We start from the raw sequence: 14,896 nt of genomic DNA, 5'->3' as shown, positions 1-14,896 counted from the left end.
CTTTGAGGTTCAGCTAACAGTGAATTTCTAATTAGCTCTGGTTACCTCACAAGTGAATAACAAGCCTTTAGGTACAGAAATTCCCTCAATGCTCAATGCCACAATGAGCGTCTCAGCCCCTCACAATACATCAAATATAAGCTACCACCAAAGGTAAGCTACTGCCTCCTGTCACTACCGTTTACTGCTTGCCGGTGCTTACCCCACAATCACAGGGCCACAAGGCTTCCCACTGGCTCTTCAGCATTCAGCAAGCTGCGAGTCAGAGGTCAGTGAACCAGCTTTCTCACTCCCTCTCTGGCTCGTGATGGGTGCGGCACTGTGAGTATGTAGGTTTATCCAGAGCTGATGCTCCTCACTGCCTCCCCACTATCCAGCTGCCCCAACACCACAAATGCTTGCCTCTGCACCTCCCACATTTGCAGTGCAGCAGTGAAAGAATCCACTAGAACTGTAGAGGAAATGACCATGTCAAACCGCACCACCAATTACATAGCACCACCAGCCAGGCCCCTTTCCGACGCGAACCAAAATACAAATCCTACCACTTTCACATGATTCAAGTGCCAGCCCAGTTTTTAAAAAAAATGTTTATGGTATGCCCAACATGATTTTGACAGCATCAATCAATAACTCAAATAGTGTTTTTCTATGTAGCTTCAACCTCCCTAGCACCACAGACACCAAGACCACCAGTGAGGCCTTTTTCATCTATGTGGACATTAATCAGCACATTACAGACCATCCCATCTAAAGGGCAACAGGTTTTACTTGGTCATCTTCTTGCATCAGCTCATAAGATGCCTTATACTTGAAGTGAATTGATAAGAGCATACTGCCACCCCATTCCTTTTCACATACACAATGCACTACAGACTACAGCCTCTCTCCCCTTCTGCTTCTACAAAGACTTTCCCATAGGAAAAGGACATTCCCATAGAAGCTCTAAAGACAAGATGCTATTCCTTGGCCAACACAATGTCCTCTATCACCACTCGGTCACAGTATGACCTCTCTTTCAGACCATCACAGATTGCTGGAGCAACATTGGATTAAGAAAAAACCCCACCAGACCCCAGTTGTTAACAGGAGCGCTCCAAAAATAAACATGCATTTTAACTGAGAAGAGAAAACCTGCTACAAAAGAATGCACAGTCTAATCTCACCCTACTCCAAAAAAAAACTATGCAGTGCCCAATGCAAGCGTGTCAGAACTGTATGCATGACATGGTAGCAATGGCAGGTGCTGCAAACAAAATCAAAGACCCTACAGCAGTGGTCCTTAAACCTTTCTATCCCAAGCCCCCTTGATGAAACAGTTATGAAGTTCTGCCCTCCCTACCCATCCAGGTTATTGAGGTTGCTGGATGAGAGGCAGTCAGCTTTCCAGAAACCACCTACTCATGGTCACAGTGGTACATCTGAGCGGAAAGCATACTCAGATACTCACACTTACCTCTCAAGCCACAGAAGCTCCAAAGAGACTGAAATGGAGTTGTTCCCATGAGTTCAATATATATCAGGCATTTGGTTTGTTGAGTAGCACTACTCAAATGAGGTACAGCTGATACATTTGCGTATGTGGTGGGAGGAGTGAGGCAGAGTCACATGCCAGGTTATTGCTTTAAAGAAGCATGGAGAGTGGGCACACATCCGAAGCAAGTGTTTTGTAACGGGACACTGCACTCTCCTGACATCAAATTGAATTCAGCTTGAAGATTTCAGTATACGTACCTAGCTACTTCCAATTGACCACCTATGCTGCAACAGTAGGCAGGTGGTTGTAACACTATAAAGCAACAAGTGTTAAATATTTTAGATATAATGCAGACAATTTGATGTGCTGTGGTTCAAAAAGGTTTTATATGGTTAGCTCAACAAAAAAAAAAAAAACATTGACTCATTAGCGAGCACGTGCTAATGTTTCACCCATTAGGGCTTTGTCCAGGCAGTATTCTTAAGAATTGTTCACTATCACTACCCAATACAATTCTTAACAATGTTACTTTGCTCCTGTAAGTACAATGTTAAACTGTAAAAAGTCATAATCATTACCATTTAAACATTGTGTGTCCTATTAATCCACAATCTTTTGTATCAGTGCACGCTAGAAAAAGAGAGAGAGAGAGAGAGAGAGAGACAGAGAGAGAGAGAGAGAGAGAGAGAGAGAGAGAGGGAGAGAGAGAGAGAGAGAGAGAATAATCTGTGGTTTAGAGAGACACTGGCAGGAGATATGAAAAAGAAAATGACCCAGTAAATACTACAATCCATTCAAAAATGGACTCTGTATTAGTAAATCTATTTACACTTGTTTATGCTCAGTTCTATTCTTGAGCAAACAATAGTTTTATCGTCAACCTATGTTGTCTACTCAGGATACCAAAACCCACACCTATGAACAACACCTCCAATAAAAATCCTGGACAGGTGAACCTTCCTAACACCTATTCCCTTGTACTAGTAACTAGACGTATTAGACAAAGCAATAATTGGTGTTGTGCATCCTTCTTACCTCACTACTTGTGCTTCCAACTACCAGTATACACCCCATTAGTTTGACTGTTTGTAAACTACAACCTCACTTAAAACGAACCCATCTAATGTCATGATGTACCTAGGATCAGTCTCCCAAAGTCAAATCTTCATCTGCACTGTTTGGTGACTTCCTATTTCAATTCACATCAAACTTTGGAATCTAGAACAAGAAAAAGCCACCTTAATAGGTGGTATAATCAGTGGAGTATCTTTGCTGAAAAAGTTGGGGGGGGACATGACATCTGAAGAAAAGGTGCCCCAGCAAAATTAATGGGGACAAAATGGTGTGCCATGAAAGTTGGGAGGGACAAACACCCCTGCCCCCCCTAAAATTACGCCCATGGGTATAATTGACCAGGACTGCAATTTCAGTCTCTTCTCCCTGCTCCTTACACACTTCCCACTCCACATTCTGCCTCCTCTTCATCCTCCCCTTCTGTCTTTCCTCTTCCTCCAGTTCTGTCTCTTATTTCTCTAGCCCTGCACCCATTTGGTCTGTTGCCTCCCTAAACCTCTTCTCTTTCTCATCCTCCTGTGGGTTCTGCTTTCTCTGTGCCCTACCAAATATTTCTCCTATCCCCTTCTGTTTCTTAACTTCTCTCCCATTCTGCCTGTCTCTTTTGCTGTTCTGACTCTTCTCTTACTGTTCTGACTGTGCTATCTTAGTTTCACATTCCCATACTCTATCATGTTTCAATCGTCTGTCCTGTATCATCCCCTTTAAGTTCTCTCCTCATTCGCTCTCTCACTCTGTTTCCTCCTCTCGCTCACAGTCTTTCCCTCTCAATCTATATTTGTTCCTTCCCCATTCTTGCACTATGTCTCTCCCACCCTATTCCTATTCTGCCTCACAACATCTCACCCCTCTTTGGTATCCCTCATCAAATTGTGCCTCACTCATATTCTTTTGCTGTCTAAAACTCTGCCTCCCATTATGGTTGCCTCCTTTTCGGTCTTTGACTTCTATTCTGTTTCTCGCATTGTGTCCCTTCCTCCTTTCATGTTTCAGTTCACCTTCTCAACTCCTTTGATTCTTTTTGCTTAAAATGCTTAAAATGTTACTGGTGAACACTCTAGCCCAATAAAGATAGATTTTATCAGCTCAGAACATGGCATCTCCCCTCCAATTTTTCCAACCACCTCAGAATGGTGCTGCTGAAAAGTGAAGGGGACAGTGTCACCTTCGTACACTAATTTTATCCTTAGATGAGAAATCCGGCCCACATTTGGGTTCTCTTTTGAAGAAGTTGAACCGAGCAACCAATTGAAAGTCAGCGATTGCCACAATTTATCGCTACTAACTGCTCTTCAAGATGTGGGATTCATGCCCACCCAAGCATGGTGCCTCGCCCCACCAGAGGGCATGACCCACAGTTTGAAGACCACTGCTTTACAGGCTGTTAAACATTGCTCCCATGCCCTCCCAGAACTATACACGCCACAGTCAGCACAAAATGCAGTGCTAATAACTATTTCTTTATTGACACAAAATCATGAACTTTAGGACAAATATTGGTGGTGACGTTAACACCAGTTGCCCAAACGTAAATTGAGGAACTACAGAAGAATGGTCTACATTCAATCCCATCACAATCGAAAAACTCACTGACATGCTTTAATCCCTGAAATGTACCAAGTACAATGATGCTTTGCTTCCAGACGGCATAACCAAATCACTTAGAGACAAGCACTACTTCTCTTCTGAAGCATCTCCCTCACAAGGGGCCTTGTGAAAGGGAGCATGTGAATTCTAAATGGCTTCGCTTCCGGTGGATCTGTTTGGGGATGCTTCTTTTTCTTCCACAGGGATTAGTGACTGATCACGTGGTGCAGGATGGAAAGAGGATGTTCTCCTTGTGTGGGGACATTTCACAGTAGGGACCCGTAGGAAGGCTGGTGTAGATGATTGTGGGACTTGTGATTGTTCTTTTTCGTTCCTACTGCTGTAGAGCTAATCAAGAGTTATAGGGCATGATATCTGCCGCCATGCCACTAATAGCATCCCGACTCTCTGTCACAAGATAGGAGTAATCGAAATTCCAACAGTTTTTTTGAGATCCACAAAGAAAGGGTGATAGTGTCTCAACATGTTTAACTACTAACAATATAACATTTAAAAGTGAAATTGTCTAATAAAACGAATGTAACAATCTAGAAAAGGCAAAAACGAACATTTCAGAAAACACAATGAACATGACATGATATGATATGGCATTTATAACGCGCCTATACACAAGTGTTTCAAGGCGCGACGAGGCAATGGAGGGGCAACAGATGGAGGACAGACAGCGGTCCTACTAGGCCAGGTGTCCTTCAGATCACGCAAGTGCATGCGAAGGGGAGGAGGGAAAGTGCAGGGGTGAAGGGGGAGGGGACAGTGCAGTACATGGGATAATAGAATTAATAACAATAGAAAGGTAAGGCCAATAGGTGGCAAGTGCAAGGGTAAAGGGTAAGTGCAGGCATCAGGTGTCAAGTGCTGGTAGTGGGACTGTAGGGATACAGAAAACAGTCCCCAAGTGCGGGGGTTGCCAGGAGGGCAGTGCAGGTGTATGATTGCCGGAGGAGGGGACCTGGGCACCAGAGGGTGGCCAGGTAACCCAGTGCAGTTTCAGTATCATCCAGGAAATCAGCAGGGGAGCAGAAGAGAAAAAGCAAAAGCAAAGAGAAAGGTTTTGAGGTTCTTCTGGAACCGGATATGTTTCTCCTCAAGTTTCAGGGGGGCAGGGAGACTGTTCTAGAGCGAGACCCCAGCCAAAGAAAGTGATCTACCACCAACTCGTTGCTTAGAGAAGCGACTGACCCTGAGGGAGTTGGAAGCGGGTGAGCGAAGAGCTTGAGAAGGAAGATATTTAGGAAGAGCGAGTTGAAGGTACTGAGGCCCCAGAAGGCCTTGTGGACAATGCAGAGGGTTTTGAACCTAATTCTCGCAGCAACTCGGAGCCAGTACAGAGATTTCAGTCCTGGAGAGATACGATCCCTGGGCTTGAGGCCAAGGATAAGTCTCGCAGTCTGGTTCTGGATGAGTTGCAGAGGGCGGAGAGTAGAAGCAGGTAGATTTAGAAAGAGGCTGTTGCAATAGTCCAGCCCAGAGAGAACCAGGGCTATGGAGACAGTGAGCTTCTGGGGGAAGGAGAGGAAAGTAAGAAAACCTCTGAGGAGGTGCAGCTGGTAGTGTGACTTCTTAGAGACATCAGAGATGTGAGGGGAGAAGGAGAGTGTGGAGTCGAAGATGACCCCAAGGTTTTTAGCCTCACAGGTGGGAGCAGGGAGAGGGCCAAGAGAGACCGGCCAGAGAGTGACAGGAAAGGAGGGTGTGTGTGAGTATCTCAGTCTTGCTGGCATTAAGGCAGAGATCACTGGCGGCACACCACTCCTGGATGGCAGACAGACAGTCATAGATGAGAGAGAGAGAGAGACGAGGTGGCTAAGGGTAGCCTGAAAATTAGCTGAGTGTCATCCACATAGCACTGGACGTTGGGGCAGAGCATAGCAATGCGGTGGGCAAGAAGTGCCAGGTATTGGTTGAAAAGCCAGGAGAGAGGTCAGACCCCTGGGGAACATCAGAGGTAGAGATAGAGATGGAGGAGAGGAAGGACGCGAGTTGAACCTGGGAGGGCCGATCGGAGAGAAAAGAAGTCAGCCATGCCAGGGCCTGACCGGTGATCCCCGGGTTATCATGGAGACGGTTGAGCAGAATGGCATGGTTGACCATGTTGAAGGCAGAAGTGAGATCAAGTAAGATGAGGACACAGGGGGTGTTGGAATCAAGGTTGAAGAGCAGGTCTTCACGGATGTTCAGGAGAGCAGTTTCCATGCTTCTGGCAGCTCTGAAGCCAGACTGATGGTCATGGAGACACCCAGTAGATTCAGTGTGAAGATTAAGCTGAGAGATGGCCAGCTTTTCCAGGAGTTTACCCAGGAAAGGAGTGATGGAGATTGGGCGATAGTTAGCCGGGCAGGAAGGGTTAGCAGAGGGTTTCTTAAGAAGAGGGTTCACAAGGGAGTGCTTCAGGGGGAGTGGAAGACTCCAATGGCGAAGAAGTGGTTGCAGAAATCAGCCAGGGCAGGAGCCAGGGAGTCAATGTGGTCCTTGATGGTTCTGGAGGAACAGGGGTGTACCTGTTTTGACGAGACTTTCATATATCAGACTTGTCTAGAAACCTCATCTGGGGTGAACAGGGGAAAGGCAGAGAAGGAGGGATGAGAGGTGGCCAAAAAAGAGCCAGAGGAAGAGCAGGGAACAGAAGGAGAAGGGGAGAGGGAGAGAGAGAGGACAGGATGTCCTGAGTTTAGAGATGAAATGAGAAGTCAGTGCTTTACAGAGGGCCTGGGAAGGGACAGGAGAGGTAGAGACTGAGGCAGGATTGGCCAGTTCCTTGCAGATTTTAAAGAGTTCAGCCGAATTGTTGGATGCCGCAGAGATGCGGGCTTGGATGTGAGCTCTCTTCTTAGTGTGAACAGAGAGCCGGTATTGCCTTTGGAGCAGGCGGCAGGCCAGTTTGTCAGAGGATGTACAATGCTTCAGGCGGATCCTCATAACAGGGGCAAGAACATCGAGAGTGGGCTGTGTCAGGGTGTGAGTCAGGCAAAGGGGGTGTGAAAGTGGTGGTGAAAGCCTCAACTGACACGCGCTTCATGGGTCGGATGACCGAGAAGGTGGGTGGCAATAATGGAGTTGGCTTGGCCTAAGTGGTAGAGAGGGTGAGCTCGGAGGAAAGGAGAAAGTGATCACTCCAGGAGAGAGGAGTGGTGAGAAGGATAGAGAGGGGAAGGTCTGAGGAGATCAGAACATCCAGCGTATGCCCTGCAGAGTGAGTCAGGCCAGAGGGGAGAATGGAGAGTGAGAGAGAGTCTCAAAGGTCGTGAAAGAGTCCAGAGGAAGAGAAGGAAGCATCCAGGTGGATGTTTAAGTCTCCAAGAAGGAGGAGTTGACTGGTCGAGGCCAGGAGGGAAGAGGAGAGGTCCGGCCACTCAGAGAGGAAGGAGGAGATCTTACCAGGTGGCCGATAGAAAGTAGCCACAGTAAGGGAATGGCTAGGAGAGAGAGAGAGCCTGCAGATGAGGCATTCAAAAGAGAAGTAGGCCTGCGTAGGAATGACAGAGGCAGTAATCCACTCAGGGAAGATCAGGGCTACACCCCTTCCAGAACGGTTGGGCCTGGGTGCAGAGAGGATCTTGTAGCCATCAGGGAGGAGAGTGTCAAAGCTTGTGGCGGAGTTGGCCGTGAACCATGTCTTGGTAAGACCGATAACATAGAGGTCAAATTCCTCCAGAAGGCGGCAGATGTCAGAGGAGTGTTTGACAGCTGAACAAGAGTCAAGAGTGGCAATATCGAGAAGGTTATATGTATTGAAATAGGTACAAAAATTCCTATTTACACATACCACATCTTACTCCACCAATAGGAATATTGATACATATCATAAAAGAAGGATAAGATGGTAAACTTTCTCTACTTGCACCCCTCTCTCTCCCCCATCAATTAGAAACCTCTGAAAGATTACCCAGGCACTACAAGTCTTGACAACATAGACTGCGTGCAACATTAAATTTTCAAAAAAACATTTTCCTGTTTTATTCAAAATATTTAAATGAAGAACAGAAACTAAGATGGTACCATTCAAGTAAACATTAATGATGACCTTAGAGGAGTTGAAGGAGGCCAAGAGGGCCTCCCACTGGGTGCCACCATTAATGGGCGAGGAAGAGAAGGGAGACAGCACAGAGACCATATGTAGGTAAAGCGAGGGAACGACAAAGAGGGTGTCAGTGACAGTTTGCCTGGAGGAAGCACTGGTATGGGTGTCAGCAATAGGGAGGCCTGGGTTGGAGACTAGGATGTCCTTTTTAAACTTCTTCCTACCAGATTTAGTGAGGAGAGCAGGATAGTCGATGGAGAAGCAGTTAGAAAAGATAGGAGGGACAAAGAGCACCATAGAGAAGGAGGGAGAGCAAGTGGGAAGGGATAGGGGAGAACACTAGGGAAGGACACAGGGCAGGGTGCACGCAGACGAGACTGAGGGACAAGACAGGTTGACAACTGGACAAGACGATAGGTGCTAAGAAAGTGGCAGAAGGTTCGTTGGATGGGTGCTTTAGAAGGAGGCAAGCCACAGGACAGCACTACTTTCACAATGCAGTTATTGAGTACAGGAGAAAAACACACCTAAGTTTGAGAGTCCTGAATAGTGGCGAGAAGGTCTAGGTTTCACAATGCAATTTAGAATACTTTCACAATGCAGTTATTGAGTATCCATCATTGTTGCAGGATCAGTATGGTTAGTTACGGGATAGGTGAGGGTAAGGAGGTTCAAGACGTTGCTTTAAAAAGTTCCGAAATTTTTACGGTAAGCAGGGTATGGGTTAAAGAACCATTATTTAGTCAAAAGAAATACATTAACTATTTTACAATATTTTAAATGTCAGATTATTTTTGTACCTGTAATACATTTGATTAAGTGTTAGCAGACGCTGCACATATATTAAATAAGCAATACAATATATTAAAATGAAAATAAAACCATATAGAAATAGACCATTTTAAATGTCAAAAAAATCAGTTCTGTCAAAATTCAATACTGGCAGCACATACCCTGGGATTAATCTATCTTGACAGTGCATTAAAAAGAGAAAAGACCAACATACAATATTAAAGCTGTTGGCAGTACATTCCATAGCTGAAGAGGTGTTGGCACACCAAGGTGTGCAAAGAGAAGAAGGCTTTACGAAACAACAGAGTTTTCAACCATAACACGGCTTCACTTCGGGTGAATTTAGAGCTACCCGTAATAAAGTGCCTATCAGCTAGATATAATGGCTGCAGCAGTTTTAAAGGCTTGAATGGTAGCACTAGCCAACATCCCCCCAACTCAATGTGATGATGTGCAGGCAACCAATTAAGCAATAAGCCCTGACAATCGTGGGCATTACCAAGTCAGGTACAGCACAAGATGGCCACATTGCTCACGGGAGAAGGGAACTACACATAGTCCCTTCTCCCTTTCCATGATGACCATTGCTGCAGCAGGGACGTGCTGGAACACTGAGTGATTCAGGCACTGGCAAGGGGTGAGGCATCTGCAGGTAAGTGGAGCTGCTCTTGGGGTGGTGGAAGTGGGTGAAGAGAGGCAATTTGGGGGAGGAAGGGCACCAGTGGCAGATTTAAGGCAAAGTGAACATCGGCATGCTTTTGACTTAAGAATGTATAATCTAAAACTCAATAAAAAGTCCAAAATTAGGGAATTGGCGAGATTGAATTTGAGTCCCATAGTGTATGGCTTGGAAAAGAAACGTATCATGGTTTCCTTCAAGAATCAGATCAGGCTTTACAGGCATGAAATGGCCATTAAGGATAATCAGCGGATGATGCATAATATATTGGAACATGATACTAGGAATATCTGGTCTCTCATTAGAAATTTGCATGTAACCAGTGTCTCTTGTGAACCTTCCATTCTAGCTGCTACTTGGGTTTCCTACATACGTGAAAAATGTTTATTACCAAAATCATTCCGAAATATTCCTCACGTTGAATATGCAGAATTTATTTTTGGAATGTTGTCCATGGTCAGTTGAGGATGTGATAGATGCTATCCTCAGGCTGAAAGACACTAAAGCTTCTGGCCCCGATTATATCCCGGCATGCGTACTTAAACATGACCCGTATTTTTGGGCCCCTATCCTAAAAATTAAATTTGATTCAATTTTTGCTACTAAAATAATTCCATTCACTTGGTGCTCCGCAATTATAGTCCCCATATATAAGAAGGGTCCCTCAAACGATCCCCAAAATTTGAGACCTATTGCGATTACGGATGCCTCTACTAAGGTTTTTTCTCAGCTTATTCTAAAAGAACTTCAAGAATACTTATTTCAGAATGATATTCTGTCCAAATTTCAGACTGGTTTCCGTAAGGATATGGGGTGTACCTTGAATGCCACTATTTTATCTATTCTCCAGTGTCAAACTAAAAAAAAGGGAATTGGAGCAGTCTATATGGCTGCGATAGACCTCAGTTCAGCTTTTGACACTGTTATAAGATGTCTCCTATGGAAGACTATGATCCATCTAGGGATTCCAGTACATCTGGTGGCGTTGATAGCCTTATTACACGCCAACACAAATTATATGGTTCGTGTTAATAAAATAGGAACCCTTACAGATCAAATCCCTACTGAAATTGGACTGAAACAGGGTTGCTCTATGGCCGCGATACTATTCAATATTTATCGCTCCCAAATTGAAACTCTCTGGAAAGACATAACATGCTATCCAGCTAAACTTGGACATCTCAAACTGAACTGTATTAGTTTCGCAGATGATTTATTATTCCTTGATAGAACCCCGTTTGGGTTACAGAACAAGCTGGATGCATTTCATCTTTTTGCAGAGGAACATAATTTGAAAATAAATTGGGCTAAATCTAAAATTTTGGTTTTTGCGGATGGGAAGAAAAATATCAAAAAGTATGATTGGGTAATTGGTATGGAAAAACTAAAGGTGGTTAAAGAACTGCGTTATCTTGGTTACTGTATTACTGATCTGTATTCTAAGATATGGTGGTCTAAACTGTTAAGGGAAAGAACTAAACCCTTGTTATCTCAAAAGAGCATATTATTCAGGAAATATTGCAATTATTCTCTGATACCAATCATTCAGTTTTATTTGCTGAAGATCGAACCTTGTATACTATATATCCTTGATTCGTGTATGTTCGATATGGAGGATTTTCTTGACATGATTCAAGGGCAAATGTGGAAAAAGGTTCTGGGTATTGCTAGATCTGTTCCAAATGCAATTATTCTCCATGAAATAGGATTGTTGCCATTGTCTGCTAAGTGGAATTGGAGACGTTTGAACAACTACAGAAAGATGTTAAATCCACCTAGGAACTCACTTTATGGTGATCTTGGTCAAATAATAGAACATGGTTCCTTATTGGAATTAGATAACTTTACTAAGAAAATGGATGACATTCTAGAAATCACAAATATTCCTAAAGAAGACTTTCTACTGTGTCTACCTGCAAACAAACGTAAATTCCAACTCCTGGCTTGGTGTCGGCAATCTGACCAAATTGGTAACTTTAAGATGTATAAAGAATATGTGTCATTTAGAAGGAAATTGGGGGTTTTACCTAGGTATTTGTTCCAATTTCCTAATTTTTTAGAAAGGAATTTATATATGCGGTTCCATTTGAACCAATTTCCTACTTTTGAGCAAATTCAGAGCTGGGTTGATAAAGGTGTGAAGTTTGATACACAAGGTGCAGATTGCAGATTTTGTCAAATATATGGTGTCACTGAATCACTGAAACACTTGGTAATCTATTGTAAACACTTTGATGAAGTAAGAAATAGACATCTAAGAAGCTACTTGTATTCTGATACCGAATTCTCCGAACTAACCTTATGGAATAGGTGTATGTGGGGGAACAGTTGTAAGTTACTTATCAATCTGACTAATTTTTTAAAGGTCATAATGAAAGCCATTTCTGCACAAAATGAATTAATGTAAATTGAAGTAATTTTATATTCTGTTGTCTTTTAATATGTAATGATTTGAGAATGTATACTGTTATATGTTTTCTTCTTTTAAACAAACAAAAATGTGTTACAAAATTGTAAAGTTTCTATTTTGAATCAAACACAATAAATAAAAAAATAAATTAAAAAAAGGGCCCAGTGGGCAAAAACGACAGAGGACCCCAAGTAGGTGGGTCATGGAGGCGGACTTTAGAGTGGGCGGAGTTGCACAATGATGAACTTTAGGGATACATGATTCATTTTTTTAAGTTGGGTTTTGTTACAGTTTTTTGCAGCGACAGGATACTTAGTAAACCGTGGATTCAGATGGTGCTCACAAAACACACAGTCAGATATATAACCCTCCCAGTCTCTCTTCCGACATTGGTTTCAACCTTGTCAACTGGTGTGGCTATCAAACACGTGGACCCGTTTGTCTTACATTGTACTCATTATGCAGAATGAAGTGAAATTCACTTTCATGCTTCACCTCGCTGTTTCTTTTTCCTAGCATTCATGATAAAATGCTTTTGAAATCTCTCCATTCAAAGTTTGCAAATGATAACTTTGAGCGCAAACACATCACAATGCTAAGCACACTGCCTGCTGCTGTTTACTATTTAACTTCAAAAAGTACTTCACATCTTTGTGCAGCGCCAATGGGAGGTCTGGCATGTAGGAAACCTCAAATTTATTGGTGCCTCTTGAAAAATAAGTTTGCATTTTACGGCTCAAATGCCTATATCAGGGAAAAATACTGTGGCAAACTTACGTATTGCCCGTTAGGAAAAATGGCAGCCTCCCTCTGCGCAGGGGCAATGGAGCACGGGAATAACCATGAGGTAAATCCTGCATTCCACGCTACATGGTTGGCTGGGATGACCCCTGGCCTCCCCTCCCGGTTCCTAATGATGTTTAAGTGTGCCAGCCACAGAGTGAAATATAGCAAGAGTGGAAGCCAGTTATCCTGACAAAACAGCATCACGACCATCCAAGCCGGCAATGCATGGAGCTTTGACAGGTTTCCTGAAGTCAAATGCAACAAGAAATGCTTTTATCCATCCAAGGAGAGGACATGACAGACCCTCGCCATCAAGTTTAAAGCTGTTTCATTAGTGCACTTTTACCATTCAAGATATTTTATCTTTTAACGACCCAGAGAACCACTTGACATCAAATAATGCACATTGTTGGAATACCCAAATACATCCTTCCGGGTACAGAAGGTCATCATGGCACACAGTCAGTGGGACTCTGTCCAGACCTGCACTCCAGGCCGCATGTATTCCTAGGGTTGAATGTTTTTATTCCCAACGCACTTTGCCTATAGTTTGGATAAGCAAAAATGTTTTCTAACTACATTTACACTTCTCTCTGTTCTGGGTACTGCCAGGTTTATAATAAGACCTATGCAGAACATGTTTCAATTAGCTAACGAAAACGGTTGTCAAAATGAATTCTATAAGCTCGTGCAGGAAAGTTAGCAGAGATTAGAGGCCTTTCATGTTGGATGTTCCATGTCTGTGGAGAAATGTGATCGCCCATTTGAAACATTCCCTTAAACTTTGCTTTATCTTGCCTCAATATTTCATCACGTGGAAAGAGTTATATAAGACATTAGTACCCGGCATGCGATGTCCACGGGAAATACTACACGTGGATTGGCTCTTTTCCGAGCCATACCAAACAGTATTCCCGTGGACGTATGAGCATGCCTGCCTTTGTTCCCGGCGGGGGGCGTGACAGCACCTTAGCCAATGAGGAGGCTCGAAACGAGGCAATCCCCGCTCCGAGCCTAGCCAAGGCTGGAGGCTGCCTTCGTCCCCTGCCGGGGCCTTTTCACCCGTGCATCCAGAAATTACATTAACAATGCTGTTATTTCTATAAGTTGTTTTTCCATCCACCCCCCTCTCCTGCAAACTATACCCTCCCAACCCCACTTACCTTCTTTTTTCTTTTTCTCGGGAGCGAACGCGCTGGGAACAATTCTGTTCCCAGCACGTCCACTCCCGATGGCCGCCATGGAAAGGGAAAACGGACTACGTTTTCCCTTTCCCGGCGGCCATTTTATTTGACTTTTTTTTCTGTTTCGAAATGCAGCAGCGTTTCAGAACATAAAAGAATGCCATTAGTACCCCGGTCCAACGGGTCCGGGGTACTAATGGCTATAAGACACGCGGCGGCGGCGGGCCAATACCGCTCGGGCCTGTAACTAGGGGCCCCGGGGGCTTTAACTGGGTCAGTATTGGCCCACCGCCTCGGGTCTTATTGTCACATTAAACAATCTCAAAGCAAAAGTGTCTTGGAAAATAATGTTCACTGAATCATATATTTGGGGGAAAGCAGTTTTATGCATTGAAATCGAAATTGCATAAAAATGCAAATTGATGCAAAACTAGCAAAAAGTATCCACAGTTGCTCATGTATATTTTGTGTTTTGTGCTGCACTGTATCCTCAGGGGCACTTCAGAGTGCTGATACAGCCCTAATGTTGCAGCTATCTTTAGGATTTCAGAAAGATTCACATATCAGAATACTCATATTCGGCTTCAATTCATCTGGACAAAAGCATGGCGGTCAACACATTTCAGTTTACAGGGTATCATTTGGTGTGTTAATATCTCACGCTCTGAAACACATGTTTATGAACGCGATACAAATACAATATCAATATCAATTTATTTTGTATTTATTTTAGCATTTATAGCAGTGCACCAAACCCTCGGGCATGGGGCAGTAGTTACAGTAAGTGAGAAGTGAAATACGTTTTGCAGTGAGTCCCTGTGTTCTAAACTCAATTTGGTGGGCCTTTCGGGTGTAGGGACAATCCATT

The sequence above is a fragment of the Ambystoma mexicanum genome, chromosome 11 (genome assembly GCF_040938575.1).
Source record: "Ambystoma mexicanum isolate Mex_15411 chromosome 11, UKY_AmexF1_1, whole genome shotgun sequence".
Classification (NCBI taxonomy): domain Eukaryota; kingdom Metazoa; phylum Chordata; class Amphibia; order Caudata; family Ambystomatidae; genus Ambystoma; species Ambystoma mexicanum.
The sequence above is the reverse complement of the archived record's forward strand: the minus strand, read 5'-3'. Positions refer to the sequence as shown.